At 42.0% G+C, this 12104-nt stretch overlaps 1 pseudogene; it reads left to right on the forward strand.

Annotated features, from left to right (window-relative positions):
* Window positions 1-11734: 11734 nt before the first annotated feature.
* The window catches only part of LOC138357297 (uncharacterized), a 130356-nt pseudogene continuing 129986 nt past the window's right edge, over window positions 11735-12104 (forward strand).

The following is a 12104-nucleotide window of genomic DNA, read 5'->3' on the forward strand; positions in this document are numbered from 1 at the left end:
CTCCATGTTGCAGCCGCATACTCCAGGATTGGTCTGACATATGTGGTATACAAAGTTCTGAACGATTCCTTACACAAGTTTCTAAAGGCCGTTCTTATGTTAGCCAATGTGGCATATGCCACTGATGTTATCCTCTTGATATGAGCTTCAGGGGACAGGTCTGGCGTGATATCAACCCCCAGGTCTTTCTCTCTCTCTGACTCTTGAAGTACTTCCTCTCCCAAATGATACCTTACATCTGGTCTCCTGCTCCCTACACCTACCTTCATTACATTGCATTTGCTTGGGTTAAACTCTAACAACCATTTGTTCCACCATTCCTGCAGCTTGTCCAGGTCTTCTAGAAGCCTTAAGACCTGTCCTCTTCTGTCTTAATCCTTCTCATAATTTTGGAGTCGTCAGCAAACATTGAGAGGAATGAGTCTGTACCCTCTGGGAGATCATTTACGTATATCAGAAACAGGATAGGTTCGAGTACAGAGCCCTGTGGGACTCCGCTGGTGAAATCACGCCAATCTGAGGTCTCACCCCGTCACTGTAACTCTCTGCTTCTTATTGCTTAGGTACTCCTTTATCCACTGGAGCGCCCTACCAGTTACTCCTGCCTGTTTCTCCAGCTTATGCATCAGCCTTTTATGGGGTACTGTGTCAATGACTTTCCGACAGTCCAAAAAAATGGAGTCTGCCCAGCCTTCTCTTTCTTGCTTAATCTTTGTCACATTGTCGGTGAAGTCTATTAAGCCAGTAAGGCAAGATTTATCCTCCCTGAACCCATGTTGGCGATTTGTGACGGAGTCTCTTCTCTCCAGATGTGTTACTAGATTTTTTCTCACGATCTTCTCCATCACCTTGCATGGTATACAAGTTAATTTAAGGACACTAGCCTGTTGTTCAAAACCTGTCTGTCATACTTTTTGTATATTGGGACCACATTAGACGTCTTCATAATTTCTGGCAGGTCTCCCGTCTCCAGTGACCTACTATACACTATGGAGAGTGGCAAGCAAAGTGCCTCTGCACACACTCTTTCAATACCCATGGTGAGATCCCATCTGGACCAACAGCCTTTCTCACATCCAGATCCAACAGGTGTCTCTTGACCTCATCTCTCGTAATTTCGAACCCTTCCAATGCTGCCTGGTTTACTGCCCCCTATCCTAGCGCAGTGAACTCACCTTGTTCTTTTGTGAAGACCTCCTGGAACCTCTTGTTGAGTTCATCACACACCTATTTGTCATTCTCTATATACCTGTCCTCGCCTGTTCTAAGTTTCATTACCTGTTCTTTGACTATTGTTTTCCTCCTGGTGTGACTGTGGAGTAGCTTTGGTTCGCTCTTGGCTTGATTTGCTATATCATTTTCATAATTTTTCTCTGCTTCTCTTCTCACACTAACATACTCATTCCTGGTTCTCTGGTATCTCTCTCTGTTTTCAGGTGTTCTGTTATTTCGGAAGTTCCCCCACGCCATTTTGTTCAGTTCCTTTGCTTTCATACATGCCCTTTTAAACCATGGACACTTCTTTTGCTTCTTGGATTTTGCCTTTTGGGCCTGGATAAACCTGTTTACTGCTGTTTTGTTCTGCCCCTTCCATCTTTAACCCCTTTACTATCCAATTTACTACCTCTCTGTCCTTGTTTTTCCATTCTTACCTATTGGATCCTTCCTGTTCTTTGATGCCTACAGCTATCACTGTTCTTTTTCTTTCCAGCAGCTGATTGGTGCACTTTGCTGCTTCCTGTGAGGTAGCTGCTTGCATGACTTCCTCTCTCCTTGTGGCCCTTGCTTCTGTGCTCTTTCTCAGTTTTTCTTCAAATGTTTCAGGTACAGAGGCATTTCCTTCCAATGCGACAATTCAATCTTCCCTTTGGATGATTATCTGATGCTCAGTTTCATTATTTTTCTCCGTGAGGGATTTGATCTCCTTTGCTGCTGTCAGCTCACTTTGCAGGTTGCTTAGTGTATTCTTCATTTCATGCATCTCCTTCCTGAATTCCTCCCAAACTTGGGGTAACATTTCCTTCATTTGGTCACTTTGCCTATTCCCTGTGTCCCTGATGCATCCTCCTGCCATCTTATTTCCTTTTCTTAATATGTTTTGGTAGGGTTAGCCTGGGGGGGGGGGCAGAGAGGAAGGGAGAGAGAGATAGAGAACAAGTGAGAGAGCAACAGAAAGAGCAATAGAGAGAGAGCAATAGAGAGAGAGACCAAGAGAGAGAGAAAGAGGGAGAGGGAGGGCGAGATAAGGAGAGGGCAAGAGGGCGAGGGTGGGGGAGAGGGCAAGAGAGGGAGAGGGCGAGAGAGGAAGGGTGAGATAAGGAGAGGACAAGGGAGAGGGAAAGGGAGAGGGCGAGAGGGAGGAAGAGGGGTTGTTATTGCTCGTTCACACAGCTCGTAGAGTTAGGGGACAGTGATAAGCATGGTCTAGGGTTAGTCACTGTCTCTAAGTTTGCTCTACCAGAGTGCCCCGTGAGTCAGTACAAAACAAAAAGAAAGAACATTACTTGGATATAGAAACATGCACATAAAATAGATAAATATATAATAAAATAAGACAAGTTCTATAATATACAAAGATTTTTATCACAATATAATCAGATGGGAAATCAACACAATAATATATAAATTATCTCACCAGATAAGTAATCTACTACAACGAAACTAGTTTAAGTTTTAACAGACTTGTTAGACATGATGTTCCCGACCCTTGCCTCCTGCAAACTGAAGTCTCCCACTGACACTCTACCCACAGTTCCCTGCTCCTGCCTCTATCCAGGAAAGGGATGGTAAACAAGTATTTTTACTTAATTACAACAAATGAGAAAAGCAATCGATCTCACATTGATATGAATGAAAACTAAAATATAACTGCAATATGTAAATAATATAAGTTACAATGCCACATGATTAATCAAAGGAAAATAATAATAATTTGAATATTAAAAGGTGACATCTAGCAACTTCCACAAATAAACAGGTACAATTATTTGTTCCAAACTGACCAGATTAATACAGAAATAATACCTGTGGACATATAGCAAGCCCGCACCATGCTCCACTATGCTGCCAAGCAATACTACACATTTCAAAAGTATATACATATTCATACAAAGTAACAATTTCAAACCATTTTATTTCATACTAGCTGTACCCACCACGCGTTGCCGTGGCTCAGTCTGGTTAAATGGAAAAGAAAGAAAAGAGAAAGGCACGTTTCTAATGTATAATTTCACAATGCTTGTGGGTATACAATATTTTTTGTTGTTCCATTGTCTGTGCAGATATAGAGACTGTCTGGTTTCCGACTCTAGAACACGCAACATATAATTGTCCATGTGAGAAGCAATCCGTGTCAAGATATATACTGCACATTCTAAAGATTGGTCCTGAGCTTTGTTGATCGTTATTGCAAACGCCAATCGAATTGGAAATTACAATCTCTTAAATTGAAATGACATATCTGTTGGAATCATAGGAATGCGAGGAACGAGGACATCTTCACCTTTGAAAGGTCCTGTCAAGATTGTTGCTTCTATGATGTTGCAGATTAATTTTTTTACTGCAAGGCCCATGGCGTTGCAAAGCTTTAGCTGACTGATATTTCGCAAAATGATAATTAGCAAGCAGATTTTCAATTACAGTATGTGTGTTTGTATCCCTGGCAGCTCGAGTGAATTAAAAAATTATGTTGAATAATTAACAGCTTCATCTGCTTCCTCAACACTGTCGACTGACTAGTATCGAGGAATTACAGGTAATGTTTGCCTGAAATCTCCTGCAAACAATATTAATGCGTTCCCAAATGGTTTGATGTTTCCATGCAAATCTTGCAATGATCGATCAAGAGCCTCGAGAGATTTTTTGAGGGCCATTGTGCATTCATGCCAAACAATAAGTTTACATTTCTGCCAAACTTTTTCCATGCTGGATGCTTTGGAAATGATGCACGTGGGAGTTTCAATGTTGTTTTAATGTTGCATGTTCAATGGCAATTTCAAAGCCGAAGTAGCAGTTATTCCACCTGGTAACAATGTCGCAGCTATTCCGGACAATGTAAGAGCTAATAAGGTTATGCCGTTTTGGGATCGACAAAATCTCATCTGACCTATATGTTTATGGTCTAAGGAATATCGCCAAACTTCTCAAACATAAAGAGATGAAGTTGGCTGATTACAAATTAAATTCTGACTGCCTCACCGATGTTGGTATACTTGTAGGGGTAAATTATTTTTATAAATTTATTACTGGGTGCACCAAGCAACAGGGAATGAATTTGTTGCTTTCAGCTGGAGGCAAATTGCTTACTAGACCGGTGCTACCTCAAAAAATTTCTACATCAATAAATAGTCAACAAATTAACTCAATAATGGTTGCATGACTAGGCTTGGAACCATCACCACTCCAGTTCAGAGACATGGCTCAAGATACCTCTCATCCCATATATAAATCCCCGTATATAAATTATGGGATCTAGATACTTTAGGCATCGTCCCTGAGCAACCAAGTTCAGACGACACTTTGACTTATCAACAATATCTTAACTCAGTTATTTATAGAGATAATCAATACTGGGTTAAATTGCCATGGAAATTAAATCATCCACAGTTACCAGTAAATCACTTCATGACATTAAATCAATTAAAATCAAAAGTAGTTAGATTTAAAAAGCAACCTGACAAATTGCAATTGTATCACGACTTGATACAACAACAACTTGACAACAAGTTAATTGAAGTTGTGGAATGTGATAACTCTAAGAAAGGACATTACCTGCCTCACCACGCCATCTTGAAAGATTCCATTACTACACCCATTAGAATTGTTTTCAACTGTAGTGCCAAGGTGAAGTCAAATAGTGTCTCACTCAACGACTGCCTACAAACTGGCCCGAGTCAATGACGTATTATTATGGTTTCGTCTAGGAACCTACACCTATATGGCCAACATAAGTAAGACATTCCCTAGAGTAGGTCAACAAGAAAAAGACTGCAATCTCATAAAGTTCCTCTAGATGTAGATATAATCATTCTATGACACTTTTCTGACACATTAGCTGGCCACATATGATCTAGACTCTCGTGACAGGTTTACTATGTCTGGAGCAAGGTTTTCTCGAAATAGTGTGGCTGAAAATTATATATAGGTGGCCACCAACCTTACCCTTCTCCTCAGCCAAAAATTTATATATTTAGTTGCACGTTGATAAAATTCTGGACTCACTCTCCAATGGTTACTATTTCTTGGTTGGCGAGGTTCCACTAATGTGAATACAACAGTGCAATTTTTTTCCCTGAAGGAATTAATAATGCTTTTGAGATTATTTATGATTTCAGCTGGGTGTCGAGATAGATGGATGTCATTGCCACCAAGATAAATAGTTGTTAAATGGTGAGGCCAATCTAATACAGGCGTTAACACTGGGTTGTTATAAAAATTGTGAGCGGTTGCTCCAGGAGATCTAAATATTTTCACTTCAGTGTGAGGTATAGGCCTAAGTGTTGTGGAAAACTGACTATGGCCCACTAAAGCCACTTTAAACATTTGGTTTTAGTATAGCATGGATGGTAATACTAAAATAAATTCTAGTTGTAAATAATTGAGTTAGGCTATTATATGTGTAGTGGTCTACTGACGGCCATAAGTAATAATAACTGTATAGCCTAGCTCCTGACAATACTTCTTGATTAAGAGTATAATATTATCAGTGTTTATAATTGGTTAGTTCAGCTATACTGATTATTCAGTTGATCCTCATTAGGCTCTAGGTTGGAAGAACCATAAAAAATGTAGGGGGAATTACTCTATGATATATTATCATTCATGAATTTATGAGAACCATAAAAATATGATTGTGGTCTGTGAGCCTGTAATATAATTATAATGCACTGATATATCCACTTCCGAATAACCATAAAAAATGTTATGGGCAAGGTGAACCAGTGATCTTTGGGGCTCAAATAATAAACTTAATAATCATTTCACGAATAAAATCAGAGAAGTGGACTGTAAAACTTCTATTAAAATACAGCAATCCCCTGACACATCTTTTTTTTTTTGGGTGGGGGGAGTAATTTCTATAATGTTAATCTACATATCCGATGGAAATAATTTAATAAATTATTAAAAATTATTAACACCTGAATAATGCATGTATTAATGAAACAATGATTAAATAGAAACATAAGAGGCTTCGCTGTAAAAGATGAACGAGGAATATGTCTGACAACATTACAACCAGTCTAATTCAGTTCAGGTCAGTTATCTCTGGCGACACGTGATTATACTGGCTGGCTTACGTGCCCCATGCAGCTATCTTCATGCTGAAATGTGAATCATGCAAATTCCACTCAAGAGTATATATTAATACTATTACTCATGAAATTAGAGTGGATGGGACATAAAATTTACACTTTTATTTTTTTATTTATTATTATTAGGTTTACATGCTGCATAACGGCAAGGCACCAACATAAACATTAAAAAATGGCCAAATTAGAATGAATGTGGTACTCAGCCTTTCCGGACGCGGTGTCCGTAATCTATGAAAGCTGTCGAATCTATTCAAAGCTCATTAATGCACATATGCTTCTCAATTTGGTCGATAATAAGGATCAGCTCCAGGACATTATTCGTAATGGCGTCTCTCTCTATGAAGTCTCTTTGCTAGTGACACGAACGCCACCTATCGCCAAAAGTTGGAAGCTTTGGGTCTAACTCGCAATATTTTATTCAGGTTTCAGAATGGATGGAAACATTACTGACGTTAATTTACGTCACAATAACGCTCTTTAGGTAGCAGCAAGTTATTTCTCGCTGTGTAAATCATTTAACCTAAGTGACGTGTGATAGAAATAGATATTTATAATGGTAATTCCATTCATTACTTTGTTTACTGGATCAGCTGATCGCAGCTGTATCAATCTATTTCCAGTAAACAGCTATGTAACTTGTTAACTAGAAATGAAACTATTACCAATCGATATTCCATAATAAATAATACAAGGTTAGACTTGATTTAAGTCGATTAATAAATATGTGGAAATTATTCTCCCTGCCTGGCTAGCTGACGCAACCACAGCCATAATTTCCAGGAAGAATCTGGCATTTCTACGCCTAAATTTAATAAATTTAATATTGATACACTACTGGTTAGTAGTATTAGTAAATTATAGTTCCTAGTACAAGATATACCTCGTACTAGGGGTTAGTATTTGGATGTTGGAAATTTCCAACATGGGGTCCTCCAAGGCTGTGAAGCAGCGGCCCATGCTGCACGAGCCTACATTAGTTCTCTTACTCAAGACCAAGGAAGTAGTAAAATTAGATTTCAAAAACGTTTTTAACTCTGTCAAAAGGGAAGTAGTACTCGCCGCAGTCTAGGAATATTGCCCAAGCATTCTCACGTTTGTATCAAGTTACAGCCAAGACTCAACCCTCCTGTTTGGCGAACACGAAGTCACCTCAGCAGATGGAATTCAACAGGGTGACCCACTTGCACTCTTCCTCTGTTGCATAGTGGTTCGAGAAATTACAACCAGACTGTCCAGTGAGCTCAACATCTGGTTCCTGGATGATGGCACTCTGGCAGGCACACAAGACTCCCTGCTAGAAGACCTACAGCTGGTGAAGACACGGGGGGAGTCCATGGGCCTCGTTCTTAACCCCTCCAAGTGCGAAATTATTGCATCCAGTGAGGTAATTATTAGAGCAGTGAAATCAGTTTTACCAAAAGCTTCAGTCATTAAACCCACCGACAGCACACTACTTGGAGCACCTCTGGGCCACAGTGTCATTACTGCAGTCCTTGACGAAAATTTTAGAAATCTAAAGAGGATGGAAGCAAGAATAGGGGACTTGGACTCTCATGATGCCCTCTACCTTCTCACAAAGTGCCTCACCTTGCCCAGGCTAACATACTTCTTAAGGTGTGCACCAACTTTTGGCAACCCACTTCTAAATCAATATGATGAGCTCCTCAGGTCAATATTCAGGAAGGCGCTCAACCTAGATTTAGATGACAGTCATTGGGACCAAGCAACACTTCCAGTGAGATTTGAGGGGATAGGCATACGAAAGGCAACCGAGGGAGCACTTCCAGCATTCTTATCCTCATGTACAGCAGCCAACGAATTAGTAGGGCAGATCCTACCAGAACGTATGAGAAACACAGTGGGAACTCATGATCAAAAGTTCATCGATGCAGCCAGACAATGAGAAACCATTGCACACCTTCAACCCCGACCACAAGCCCCAAAAGACCACAAGCAGGCCCACTGGGATAGCCCCATAATGGAAAAGACTGCCACAACAATGCTTGAACACGCAAATGCTAAAAAACAAAGCTCGTCTCCTAGCGGTAACAGTGAAACAAAAGTACAGTACATAGTAGAACAACATGAACATCATAACAGCATGAACAAGCCACGTGGAGCCTGAACAGGCGGTGCTAGGCAATGGAAAAATCACACCTCTCTAGAAGTTAACCAGAAGGACAAGTCAACGGTCACCGAGTCACGAGGTGCTCATAGTTGATACCACCATGATAATCTACAGGGATTAACCCCTCCACATTAAATGCAAACCCTCATATTCAGTTGGGGAGCAGAAGATCATGGAAAGAGAACAGTAGAGTGGGAGAAGAACAATGGGAAAGAACATCATCTCGAGGAAAATTGTGGTACACCATTTGAGTAAGTACGGCTCTCTTGAACTAAAGCACCTTATCATTTATTTCTTCTTTGCCTCTGTTAGGGAATATAGTTAGGAAAATCAATTTAATTGTTTCAAATAAAGCCATATATTGTCAAGTGTCATTTAGTCTGTATTAATGTTCCTTGTCTAAGTGATATTGGGCCTACCGTCCCCTTTGTCCTAGTGACCTAGTGTCCTTAATTATCCAGTACTCCTTCCCTATCCATCCCATGTTGAAGTGTTAGTATTGAGTGAGTCCCGCTTTATTCTTGTGTACTTTATAGTTCCCAAGTGATCAGGATTATTCGAGTGACAAGCCAGGATCCGGTTACCATTCAATTGTACCTTACATCTGTCCTGGTAGGATTATACGATCTACAAGTCCTACGAATCTCACTCCGGTCCCCTGTCCGGTAACTCAGAGTGGTGGCAGTGTTACTTAGTAACTCATACGAAGGCTATAGCAACTAATATTTCTATCTCACTCTCTGTTACGGCCACAATGGGTCACAACCAGGTTCTTTTCTGGTTGAACTAAAGTTCTGGTATCCGGCCCCAAGTTAGTAGTGGCTTTCAAGGAGTGCGCTTGGTAATGCAAGTAAAACAAAAGGGGGGGGGGGGGGGGGTGAATTAAATACTACGCTTCATTGATTATCCGTATATTCACATATATAATTAATTTCCCATCACCTCATGTATATAGTCCTAACAGAAGTATTTCTACACTTAATATGTACAAAAGTGTCTCATGGAACACTACGCGCTCTTTGAAGCTTAATCGATGCAGTCTTGTAAGCTATCGTGTTTCCTCATCCATAGTACTATCCTCAGCCGGTACCGGGAAACACCAACGAGTCTACCCTGGCCACGGGCCAGCCAAACCACAGTCTCACTAAGTGCTTCCTCGTGATTGCCCACAAATCACAGTCCAGTCTGGTGCTGGCAGATACCATCAGCCTCGCGCTGCTGGGCCACTTCACGTACAAATACTAGGGTAGCAAGCCCTAGGCAGAAGCTTCTTACAACTCGCTGGTTACTCTCCTCTTCAGCACCTTAGTCAGTCGTCTCTTTTGTTAGCCAGTCCCGGGTACAGCGAATCCCGTCACTGCCACTCCACAGGCAGACAATACAACACTTCACAGTTCTTCTCCGGCGGCGGCTCACTGCTTCCGTAAAGGAGACTGATGTAGAGAGACCTTGGCTGCCCTGGGTAGACTAACTGTCTTCGTATCACAGCAGCCCTACGTCGACTCTGTGGACACATCATCAGTACACTGGGACACTAGGAAACAACACTTATGTACGCTGACATAGACACACAACTCTTTCTTCAATAGATGGCTCTGATTTTCTAGGCGCCACCTCACCAGAGGTCAGCACCAGCTACCTCTCGAGCTACTAGGACAAGAATCTAGCATTTCTGGCTGGTATAGTCCTGTCACTACAAGATGGCTTCGTCCAAGTTGTGGGGGTTTCGGAAGCGGACTCACAGATGGCGTTGATGTCGCTGCTCCGTGCTCCGACGGTAGAGTCGTGTTCGTAACACTCTCCCTCCCTCGCTTCTCACTCTCCCTTGTTAGTTCTCACTCTCCCTCTCTCTCACTCGTTCTCACTCTCCCTCACTCGCTTTGGCTCTGGCTCGTTTTCACGTTCTACTCCTTTTAAGTTCTCAGTTCTCAGTATACATTAATTATTTAGGTCGTCGTATGACAGCCCGAGTGTTAACCTCTTACATGATCGGTAGCTGTTACGGCCACAATGGGTCACAACCGGGTTCTTTGCAGGAGGTACCAAAGTATTTGTAAACGATCCCAAGTTAATTGTGGCTTTCAAAGAGTGACAGTCCAACCCGTTCTCGCAAATTTAATAAGTCAATATTGACTTATTATATATGTGCATAGGTGACATACTTAACATAATAGTTTCCCTTGAAAAGCTTCATAGAAAACACCGACCTTACCTAACCTACTTAGTATGTTAAGATAAGCATCTTATTGCTTCGTAATTACAATTATTACCTAACCTATACCTATAATAGGTTAAGTAACATTTGTAATTACGAAGCTATAAGATGCTTATTTTAACATACTAAGTAGGTTAGGTAAGGTCGGTGTTTTCTATGAAGCTTTTCAAGGGAAACTATTATGTTTAGTACGTCATCTATGCACGCAACTAATAAGTCAATATTGACTTATTAAATTTGCGAGAACGGGTTGGCACAGTCTCCCTAGGTGCTCCTCGTTAACGCCCACAATCACTCTCCAGCCTGGTGCTGGCAGAGAACATCAGCCTCGCACTGCTGGGCCTCTACACGAACAAATACAAGGGTAGCGAACCCCTGGCAGGAGCTTCTTGCAACTAGCTAGTTACACTCCCCCGTAGCACCTTACTGTCGGTCGTCTCTTCCTCTAGCCAGTCCCGGGATACGCCGAATTCTGTCACTGCCACTTCACAGGCAGACATCAGATACTACACAGTTCCTCTTCGGCGGCGGCTCACTGCTCACGTAAAACAGAATGGAGTAGAGAGATATAGGCTGCCCTGGGTAGACTGACTGTCCTCGTACCACAGCTGCCCTACGTCGCCTCTGTGGATACAGACACGTCATCAGTAAACTGGCCAGTACATGGGACTCTAGGAAACACCACTTACGGACTCTGACATAAACATACAACTCCTCCTACAATAGATGGCGCTGATTTTCTAGGCGTCACCTCACCAGAGGTCAGCAAGAGCTACCTCTCGAGCTGACCGCGACAGGAATCTAGCGCCTCTTGCTGGTATCATCCTGTCACCACTAGATGGCGTCGTCCATTTAGTGGGGGGTTTCGGGAGCGGACTCACAGATGGCGTCCCTTCTCCATGCTCCGACGATGGAGTCGGGTTCGTAACAGTAGCGCATCCATTATTACCATAGAAGGAGTGGAGATTACAGTTATTTGAGTGGCAGCAGTGGGGTGCGTACAAGATTTTACATCAGCACACCATGTCGAGGATTTTTTATTTGTTGTGCCCAATGCAGCCCTGGGAACTTGCCTCAATCATGACGCTCTCCGCATTGGAGTTGCCCTTCACCTTGCTGCCCCCATCCTCACCGAACATAGGTGCATCTGCAGAATTGTCATGGCAGACCAATATGGTTGTCAAGGTCTGGTAAGTCGCAAATGACGAGGAGGAAAGCCTGGACCACTGACTCAGCTGAGATGTTGACTAATGGGATAACTACCGGCCATCTGGAGAAACGATCGACGCAGGTGAGTAGATAAGAATATCCTCTTGTCAACGGTAACAGTTCAACTATGTCTCTACGCCCCACCTCGAGACGGTCAGAAGGTAACGGGAACTGAAAGAGGGCTCTTTTTATGTCGATGTGTTTTTCCCCGCTGGCATTGGAGAAATGAGCGAGTCCATCG

The sequence above is a fragment of the Procambarus clarkii genome, chromosome 77 (genome assembly GCF_040958095.1).
Source record: "Procambarus clarkii isolate CNS0578487 chromosome 77, FALCON_Pclarkii_2.0, whole genome shotgun sequence".
In the NCBI taxonomy this organism is placed as follows: Eukaryota; Metazoa; Arthropoda; class Malacostraca; order Decapoda; family Cambaridae; genus Procambarus; species Procambarus clarkii.